Below are 10,789 nucleotides of genomic sequence, written 5' to 3' on the forward strand. Positions count from 1 at the left end.
CGTACACATCCCAGCTCAAAACCAAGGAGTGTGATTTGCAGCTTCTAAGAGAGGGGGCAGTGAGCGGGGCTGGTGGGCCCCAGCCCGTGAGAGTGGATTTGTGTTACGGGGCTGAGGTTTTAGTGCCTGACCTGGGCCAGGTCCAGGCTACAGATCAAGTCAGAACCAATGACGGGAGCAGATTCCTCGCTGGCAACTTGCGGTGCCCGGGAAGTGGAGGTAGTCTCCCAGGTCATGGGAGGAACCAGGCCACCAGGTCCCTGTCGCAAGTCTGAAGCCTCCACTAGAGTGAGGTCCAGACACAAGCTCCCCACGGGGTGCAGAAATTCTCAGCCAAAATGTGGCATAAAAACAGTTTCAGGGCTGGGGACACAGCTCAGTGGGTAGAGGGCTGGCCCCGCAGGCCCAAAGCCCTGCTGGTTCAATCCCCAGCACCACACAAAAAAACCCCACCAGTTTCAGGGAGTCACCAAGTCTGCAGGGACTGTCCCCTGAGCTCACAGACCATGCTGCCCATCACGTAAGAACGCTGGCCCGAGGAAGGCAGCCCTCAGGCTCCACAGACGGAGGATTCACCCACAGGAACCAGGAGTGATGCCGGGGAGGAATCCCAGCCAGGCACCGTGGCAGGCTCCCAGCGCAGAACAAAACAGAACCGCAGTCGCCGACGAGGCTGCACTCGGACCGAGAGGTGGAAGCACCTGGCCAGGACTGAGCAAGACGGTGTTGGCCAAGAGTTGGTCAAGAAGGACAGGAAATGACAAGACCGCTTCAGAAGAAAGTGGGACCCAGCCCTGGTCTGTGACCGGGTACGTGGTGTGTGTCCCACGGACGGCCGAAAACACATTTGTGTATAAACACACAGGTGTGGGCGGCAAGGGCTGTGTGTGTCCATAAAAGGTCACCTGGCGTGTGTGGCAGTGACGTCAGAACAGAGCATCTTTGGATGTTGGTGCCTTAGAGGGCGCACGGCGATGGTGGCTGCCCGTGCCTGTGTGACATGTCCTGGGCCAGTCCGTGTGCCTTCTGTGAATCTTTCTTTATTCCTGTGCAGACAGACCCACGTACTGGTGCTGGGGAAGAATGAGTGCGAGGAGTGTGTGGCCCGAGCCTGGACACTGGGAACCTCCACCTGCGTGTGTTTCCCGGAGGACCAGCCCTCGCGCTCACGGTCCCAGACTGCCCCAGGTCCTGCCTCCTCGTACTCCAGCCCCAGCACCCCCAAACCCCTCCGGGGGGGCTGACTCAGCCACCGGGAGGCCTCCTGTGCAGCCGGGGATGTGGGTGTCCGGGAAGGAGACCGAGCCCTGCGCCTCCTCCCTCCTCTCCCTCTTCCTCTGGCCCTGTCCGAGGTTCTGCTGAATACGGCTGTTTCTCTGGCTCCGCTCACACCGAGCGCTGCTGCTAATTTTATGCCCGAGCTCTGATGCAGTGTAATTTGAGGCCAGACACGGTGTCAGCAGCGGGCCACCATCCTGCTGCCACGGGCTCCCTGGTCTCCTCCACCGTCTGTGTCCACCCTGGGTCTCCTGCAGGGAGAGAGTGACCCCAACAGGAGCCAGACTTTGCACACTGCACAAGCCCATCTGGGTGGGTACCAGGGATGCCTGATGTGACCTGTCCCAGATGGAGTTCTGACTCTGGGTCACCGCCACTCCCCGCAGCCCGAAAGCAAACCAGCAAGCCATTCGGGGGTTGGAGTCATTCATTCAAAGGCCACAGAAGAACCCCCCCAGGTGCCCGCCTTCCTACCAGGTCTCTGCCAGAGCACACCCCAAACCATCAGGGGAGGGCGAGGAAAGCCACCAGGTCGCCAGAGGCAGGTGACACTCAAGTCGCAGCCCGGTGTCCCTTTGTGACAGCCTCTCCAGGGAAAGGTGGAACGTGCTCAGACCCCGGCTGGGGGCCCAGAGCCCGAGAAGGGAGCAGATGTGGGGACTGCAGGTGACCCAGCCCTCCTGGACCTTCCTCCCAAGGCTCCGGGGCACACAAGAGAAGAGGGAGCCGGAATTAGGGAGGCGGGGAAAGCTGCCCGGCAGCCAGCGGTCAGGGCCCAGAGCCCCTGCAGCAGGAGCAGGGAGGCCCGGAGCTCATCTGGGGACTAGCAGATGCCACCGGCCATGTCAGCTGCTCTCCTGGGAACAGAGGAGGATCCCTGATGACACTGAAGCCAGATTCCTAGGGATCCCTCACGCTCCGAGTCCCCGCTCCTGACCCACATGTGTCCTCGGCATAATTTATGGGGGAGCTTCTGGCCTCTTCCCTGAGCCACGAATAGCCGTCGCTGGCCCTGGCTGTGGCTGCAGGGGGGAGGGCGGAGGAGCCCAGCCACGCGGCAAGCTCCCTGAAGGCAGGCCGCCCGCCCCCTCCTGAGCAGCACATGTCTGGGGCTCACACTCAGGGGCTCCTGTGACCCCCTCAGACCATGAGTCTCCCTGCTCATTTCTCTAAATGGAGCTAATATCTGCCTCATAGGATCAGCGTGTTCACCACGTGTGCTCAGCATCTGTTAAGCACCTACTGTGTGCAGGACACCCACTAACGGGCCAGGCTCTGAATGCACCTTGTGATATAAACCGACTTGCAGTGTGTTAAGGCAGCTAACGCCGAGTACTCACCACAATGTCAGGCACACAGTAGGGGGACAGTGATGGTAGACATTATGCTAATTTCCTTGCTATGAGCCGGCCCCTCCCCTCTCTATCGCCCCTGCACACCTTGCCCCTCTCTATCATACAACCTATCACATTTGATTTCGTTCCTCACCCATCATCCACTCTCACCCTGCACCAGCGTCCTGACAGAAGCTGCAGTTAGGGAACCGGCTCAGCAGCGATCAAAATACTGACGGAGAGAGACCACCAGGGGGCGCCGCGACTCAACAGCAGGGCTACCGCTCTTCAGCGCCACCTCGAGGACGAATGTCGTAAGTGCGCTACAAGGACCCATCAGTCAAGAGACTGAGAGCCCGAAGATGCCCGGGGCTAAGGATCCGGACTTTCCTCTCTATTGATCGTAAATATGATAACAGCCAAGATGCCCTGAGAGTTTCCTGTGTCACCATGGACACCATAAAGTTTCACGGAGGCGTTATGCTTGCAAAGCCCTTGAAACAGCGCCTGGCCCACAGTCCAGCTTGGTACATGCTGACTTTGTTATTTACTCCTCACACCAAGGCCCATAAAGTGGGTAGTATTCTTATCTTTGTTCTGGATCTGAGGAAATCGAAGCTCTGTGGGATCCAGAGACTAAACCAAAGACACTTACTCACCGAGTAGCCCAGTAAGATTTAGACCTCTAGTGGGCTAAACTGGCCCTCATTCATTCACTCATTACACAAGCGTTAGTTGAGCACCCATTCTGCAGCCAGTAAAAAGGACATAGAGATAAACCCAGCACACTGGGGCCCTCGAGCAGCTCCTACCACTATCGAGGTGCACAAAGGAACAGACATGACAACACAGGCACATACACATGGATGTACATATTTGCTTGCACACATTCACACACATTCATGTGCACTCATATGCAATTACACATGTGCATACATACACACGAAGCCAAGTACAACAGAGGGGGAAACTAAGAGACACATGTTTAGCACTCGGTTTCCCAGATTTTATCTCCAATGCAAGCCCTGGGGGCTCCCCATTCACATCTGCACAGGGCCCTAGCAGGTAGGTTCAGTCTGAGATGAAGCGCAGGATGAGAAGGCAGGGGGAAGGCTGGGGCCTAGGGTCTGGTGTCCAGCGCCATCATCTGCTGGCACAGAGCTCCAAGGAGTGCAAGGATCTTCACTTGAACTTGACCTTCCGGTTAACCTGAAGGGATATTTGTCAGGGTTGGAGGCTAGGACTTGCTTTCTGGCAGCCGTTGGCCTGATGTGTAACCACACGTAATTGGAATCACAGCACATGGGGACTTCTCTTTGTGCTATTTCTCTGGGCCCTGTAAGTGTTGGGGGTGAGCAGGCCAAATGCACTTGGAGGCCACAGTGGCTTCTCTGGATTTCATTCAAAAAGAAAAGAGAGACCACTGGAGTGTTCAATAGGAACGATGCCATTGGCTTTAGGTTTTCACAAGACCCTTGGTCTGCTGCTTGCAGAGGGGCTCACGGGAAGGTGGTTCTGGGAGCAAGTGAAGGCACTGCCCCCTGACTGCGTTCTAACCACGTTTCAACACCACCTGTCAAGGTATGATTTATACACAATAAAACAATGACTCAAAACGCACAGTTCCCAGGGTTGACCATGGTGAACGGGCCACTGGATCACGACATAATCTCAAAAAATTTCATCTCGTCCCTTTGCAGCTAATCTTCTCCTTCTACCCCAGGCCCCGGCGGCCACTGACCTGCTCTCTAGCGCTCTGTTTCACCATTTCTGAAATCCCGTGTGAATAAACTCACCGAGTGCATGACTTCTGTGCCTTCTTTTTCACAGAGTATAACGCCACTGAAACTCTTCAATGTTGAGGTACACCCGTGATTTATTCTCTTTATTACCAGGTAGTATTATTGCATGGCCACCCCACAACCTTATCTGTTCACGTTCATGCTCATGGGCATCGTGGTTGTTTCCCGCTGGGGGTTAAGACAAAGCTGCTGCAAACCTGCAAGCCTGCTGCTCCGTGGGCATGCGGGATGCTGGTCTCACAGCCCACGCGTGTTCAATTAGTAAGAAAACTATTCTCCAAAGTGGTGGTGCCACTTTGCATCCCAGCCAGCCAACGTGTCAGGAGACAGAGGCTCCGAGGTTCCAGTTCCACCTGGACCCAAGGACGTGGCTCCAGGTCTGCAGAGGCTGGAATCTAACCAGTCAGAACCTCTGGGCTGTTGTTGAACTACCTCCTCAGAGAAGGGTCTGCAAGGCCTTCCCCCACCAAGCTCCCCCAACTGCAGCCCCCTCCCCCACGTGCTTGGTGGTGCCGCCCGGACCTTTGCCCACCGGCGACTCACCCCACCCCACATGGCTGCTGGACCCATCTGTCCTTAAAGACTCTGCCTACAGACCCCACCAGAAAGGTGCCTCAGGGTCAGCCACTGGGCATCTGCCTAGCACACAGTAGGTGCTTAAGACAAGGTGGCTAGGATTGTTCTGGGGCAGAGGGTAGAACCCCAGGGACAATAACAAAGATCCTAGTGTCATGCCTCATGCCAGTCCTAGAGTGAGCATCACCTCGTGGTGACATTGGTGCTCAGACCCTGGGGAGCCGAGTGGTGGGGGAGGGGCCACCCTTCCCATCCCCCCTCCCCCCTACTTCAGCAGCAGCCACACTTTCCCTGGAGCCTCTGCGAGAGCCCCTTCTGGTCAGAGGAGGAGAAGGGTCTGATCTCCCTTGCTCCTCGGCAGCTGTATACCCATCCACACCCCTGGCCTCCCAGGGCCCTGCACCGTCCATGTGGGGCGTGGCCCTGTCCCTGTCCCCTCAGATATGAACGGTGGAAGACGTAGGGATGAGCAGGGCTGGGGTGCTCCCCACACTCCCCACAGAAAGACGCTCCTCACTGGCCCCCGGGGTCCCTGGCCAGGAAGCGTGTCCACTGGGAGACTCTGTCCCCTGAGTGGTGTCCCTCCCGACTCCCCCCATGCAGCCTCTGCCAACCCAGGTCCCAACCGACCATTGTCCCTCCTGGGACTCTTCTCCTTTGCTCTCAGTCTCCTGAGTCGGATTCTCCACCTCCCAGTCGCCCTGTCCCTCTGTCTGTTTTACTCCTCCATCTTGCTGGGGCACATCCTGCGACATCTTCCTACCCGTGGATGCTCTGTAGGTGGATGCTGAGCTCCCCGTGTCTGGAACTGTCTCTTACATAATCCTCACCTGCGATGGAGTTCAGCCAAGTACGGTCTGATTTGTTGAAAATCCTTCTACCTCAGATTGTCGAAAGCAGTTTTCACTGTTTTGATTTTGTTTGTGTTTTGCGTCCTGTGTGGATCTGCAGGAAACCAGAAATACAAATGCCTTTCCTATATTTACTTCATTGGATTCAACTTGCTTTTCCTCTTCGGATGCTTTTGGGAACGTCTCTTTCTCTCTGGTCTTCTGGAGTTACATTGTGTGTGTTATGTGGATTATTTCTCATTCGTTTTACTGCTGTCATGGTCGACCCGCTCAACTGGAGACAAAGCTTCAATTTGGGGAAATTTTCTCAAATTCGTTTTCTGAAAATTTCCCTTTGATTTTCTGTGTTGTCTTTTTTTCTTTTTCTTTCTTTTAATTCCTCTAAATCAGATGTTGGTACCTCCTGACTTGTTTTGTTGTTTTCCCCAACAGAGTTTCCATCTGTTCTTCCTGTCACACCCTTGAAGATATTTCAACCACTTATTTTCCAAATCTACCACTAAATTCTTTTGTCTACATCATATTAAATTTCCAAGATCTCACTCTTATTCACCAATTATTCAGCTGTCACTGCATCTTGCTCTTGTTTTATGGATTGCATCAGTCAGCTTTTGCTGTGTAACAAACAACCATAACAATAAGAAATTTACTTTTACTCATGCATCCGTGCCTTGACAAGAGTCATTCTGGCCCAAGTGACTCACTTTTTAGCCCAATTTAGAGGAGCAGTATCTCTTCTGGTTTCTTTTTCTGTCTTTTTAATTTGGTGACTGTTTCATGCTGGGGGGGCGGGGGGCTTTCTCCATATATCCAGCATCCTTCGGATGTGCATAAGTATTTAAGACAAGGAAGTTACCAAGGCTGAGAAGAAGCTCTGTGTGGGGGCGAGGGCTTGTGGGTTGACAGGTGTCTGTTTGGGTGTTTGACAGGGTGAAAGCCATGTTGTTGGGAACCCTAGAAATGATAGCAGCTTAAGTCTTTTTCTTTAGTAAAATTTCCAGTAATTTCTCTGGAAGCTGATACTCTGTGCTTGAAGCATAGGAAGGAGCTGGGGTGGGCTGGGGCCGGGAGATGTTCTGAGCATTCAGGGTGCAGATCAGTCTGCATCAATCATCTCCAGTCAACACCCTGTTTTCAGCCCCGGCTCTTCCTTGCTCTCCTCTGTGTTGGTTTCGGGGCATCTCTCGGGATCCTCCTCCCACAGGCTGAGCCCTCAGCTGCTGGCTCTCAACTCGCTCCCACCGCCCCCTCGGCTCCCCGGAGTCGGGACTTCCTTGGGCCCCGGGGCTCACCATTTCTTCTCACTCACCCTCCGCTCTGCCCTTCTGAATCCATCGCCATTCCTCCATGCAAGCCCAGCATCCCACGAGAGCGTGGCCCTCTCTCACCCGCGGATGCCACTGTCACTCTCTTGGTCCTTGTAGGATGGCACTTTCTATATGCAAAGGCCCCTGGTCCCTGGAGGGAAGGCAGAGGGCGCCTCCTTCCCCTGGTGTCTGGACACCTCCCGCCCAGACCTGGCCAGGGAGCTTCCCTTTCTAACAAGCACCACCAGGAACTGGGGGCCTCCCTGACCGCCTCTGCTCCCGTCTCCCCAGGAACGCAACGCGGCTAGCATTCCACTTGTAAAATTCGCTGGGTTCTTCTTTTCCTTTCTTTACCTCATTCCCCTCCTTTCACGGATGTGGAGATCACAGCTTGGAGAGAAGGAGGTGCCCGAGGTCCCAGGGGTGGGACTTGGAGTCCCGTTCTTCTCTTTCCAGAGCACCTGCTGCTTTGGGGACACCCCGTGGCTGGGGACTGCAGAGCCTCACCTGATGGAGAAGACCCAGGCAGGTCCCAGGGGCTGGCCGGGTGCGTCAGCTGTGTGGCAGAACTGCCAGAGCGACCGCTCACCCAGCCCATCCCACCATTCCCCTCCGTCAGAGGCTGCCCCCAGTCCCCTGGCACACACTTCAGGCTGTGTCACATGCTCAGAGTCAGGGCACCATGAGGAGCTCAAAGCTACACGAGGAGAGGTCACCCTGCCTGACAGACAAGGACCCAGAGGCCGGGAGAGGCGGTGTGCCCGGAACCCTCTGCCCCTACCCAGCCTCCTGGGCTCAGGCGATCCTCCTGCCTCGGCCTCCGAGCAGCTGGGACTACTGGGACTCACCACGGGGTTTCTAATGTGGTGACTGAAGAGTTGTCCCAGTTGAAGGTGCCCCAACCTGCCTGCCACCCAGAGCCCTTTGTTTAGTCTTTGCTGGGAAAGATGAGGAGGTGGGCTCTGAGCTCCATGTCCCCGTTCTGAGGGTGAGGGTCCCTGGGGGGAGCCATCTTTAGGCAAAGGCATGGGCCAGATGGGTGTCCACAGTGCCACGTGGTGAGGACGCTTTCCAAGCCCTGAGGACAAACCCTGGGAGAAGCGGCCACCAGCTTCTGAACCTGAAGCCAGCTTCAAAATAAAAGTCTCCAAGGAGTAGTGGGCTGGAGTGTGTGGGGGGTGCAGAGTCATGGGGGAGGCCAGGGAGAGCTGGGCCCGGAGGACCAGGGTCAGGGATAAGAAAGAGCTTTCTGGGGACAAAGGCAGAGCTGTGCCGATTGTCAAAATAGTGAAGTGTCTCTGTACCAGTTGGTTCATGACTGTGCCGCCCACACCCTGCTCCCGGGCCCCCAAACCTCCTCCCCGTCCAGCAACGAGAAGGCCAATGCTGAGGTATCAGGGGGCCCCCAGGACGCCACCCTCGGACCAGACAGTGGTGGTTAAAGATTCTGAATATGACCCCTAGGAAAAATGACCATCTCAGCCGGCAGGACTGCCCTCCTGGCCCTAGAGTGTCCACTTCTCTGCAGGTGCCGCGGGCGCACGCCAACCAGGGCCCAGCGTGTGCCAGGAGGACACAGGGCAGGTCCAGCTCCAGGACCTGAGAGGTGATTTGTCTGTAAGAGGAGCAGGAGGGGAGAGAGAGGAGAGCGAGGTGGAAGGCCAAGGAGGGCCTGCTGTGTCATGCCTGGGACCCTGAGCTAGGTCCAGAGGGGCTGGGGGGGTCTGAGCAGGACCAGGTCTGTGTGATGCTGAGACCCAGGGAAGCGGAGGGGAAGGCAGAGAGAGAAACTCGTGTCCGGCTGAGGACATGTGCGGGGGTGACAGGTCTGAGGAGGGGACTGGAAGGCTAGATGGGGAAGGAGACATGACAGGCCTCCATGGCTGGTTCTGTGCAGCCACATTGGGTTCAGAAGCTGGTGACCACTTGTGCCAGCTATCCAGACACAAGTCCCAGGCTGCCCCCAGCTGGGAGACGTGGCAAGTTGCTCAGCCTCTCTGGCTCAGTTTGTCCTCTGCAAAATAGGACCAAGGAGAGTGCCCATCTCGCGGGGTGGTGAAGTGAATAACTGCATGGATCAGCTCGAGGCCGTCAGCATCCTTATTACTGAAGGGTCGGAAAGGGACAGGTAAGTGCCACGGGTCTCAGAGAAGCAGCCCAAGAGAGAAGCCCCAGGAGCAGCCCACAGCAGGCTTCCTCAGAGCCCAGTAAAGACTTCTGGCAGATTCAGTCTGATTCTGCTTTTCCAAGAAAAAGCTCAGGAAGGGTTGGTAGTCCTGGTTGGACTAGGGCATTAAAGGGACAGCAGTGTCCCTTGCCAGTCCCAGAGGCCACAGAGGTGGGGTTGAAAGGCATCCGGTCCAGGCTGCAGGACGGGTCCTCTCATTGCCCACTGGGCTGCTGGGCCCCCAGCATCTGCTGGGCCTTCACCTCTCTGTGCCCAAGTGGCGTGCTTACCTTCAAGACTGTAAAAGCAAAAACCAGGGGACACTAGCAGGGAACGTCCCTCGGGAAGGCTCACTGCTGTCCTCCGAGGCCCAGCCTGTGGCTGATGCAAAATGATGTTAGGCAGCCTGACCCCCCTTTTCTGAGGTCTGAAGGAAGTTACTGCCCCAAATCTTTTTTTTTTTTTTTGTATTTCCCATTTTTATTGTAGTAAAATATAAAATGTATCATTTTAACAATTTTTTTCCATGTCAGTCCAGTGGTATTTATTGTCCAAAATCTACCTGACCTTATGCATCAGAGTCCAATCAATAAAACAAACAGCACACACACACACCAGTTACTTAACAGAGGGAACTGCCAGAGGGAGCCCAGGAGACAGGACCTAGAGGGCTGGAAAGGCAAAGGGGGCATCGAGGCAAGTAGAGACAGTAGCTTTGGAAGGAGTGCCACCCGCAGGGCTGTGGGACAAAGGGGAGAGGAGATCACTAACAGAACCCAGCCCTAAAAGGGAACCTCACCGAGCCAGGCCCCGGACCCCTGAGATCTGACGGGTGTGCGGTGGGGCTGGTTTGGGGTACTAGAAAAAACTGAAGGCGGGGAGCCAAGCACAGCTGCAGGATGAAAGGCCACTGGCAGGGGAAGGAGGAGTGGGGTGGCTCCCGGGGAACCAAGCAGAGAGAGCCCCGGGCTCTTCTCTACCCCAGCCTCGGGCTCCCTCTAGTGCCCCCTAGTGGGGAGCCTCGGGGAGGCAGCTGCCCTGCAGAGGGGGGGCTGCAGGGTCCCAGCGGCAGTGGGGAAGCAATCATTAAAGGGCACATGGGGACCACACAGATGAGCTTAATAGCTGTAAGGAAGAGGACCATCACTGTGGGGGACTGTCAAGGAAGTGGGCCACAGCCTCGCAGCATTCCCGCAGGGTAAAGTGAAGAGAGAGAGTCTTTTAGAAATAAATGCGGTTTACTAACATTAAGTGAGCACCGACTCTGTACCTAGCCCCCCGCTGGACACTGTGGGGAGGGCTGAACCCCCCCCAGGAAGTATTAATGCCGGGTGTTCAAATGCGGGTCCTCCCTTTGCTTGTGGGGGACCCCTATTTCCCTAATCGTGTGCTCAGACGGGGTGCTACCGTGGGGCTCATGGCTTGTGACCGGAGCTGGGTGAGCCAAGAGGGCCAGCGCTGGCACCCAAGGAGG

The sequence above is a fragment of the Urocitellus parryii genome, chromosome 5 (assembly GCF_045843805.1).
Source record: "Urocitellus parryii isolate mUroPar1 chromosome 5, mUroPar1.hap1, whole genome shotgun sequence".
Taxonomy (NCBI): domain Eukaryota; kingdom Metazoa; phylum Chordata; class Mammalia; order Rodentia; family Sciuridae; genus Urocitellus; species Urocitellus parryii.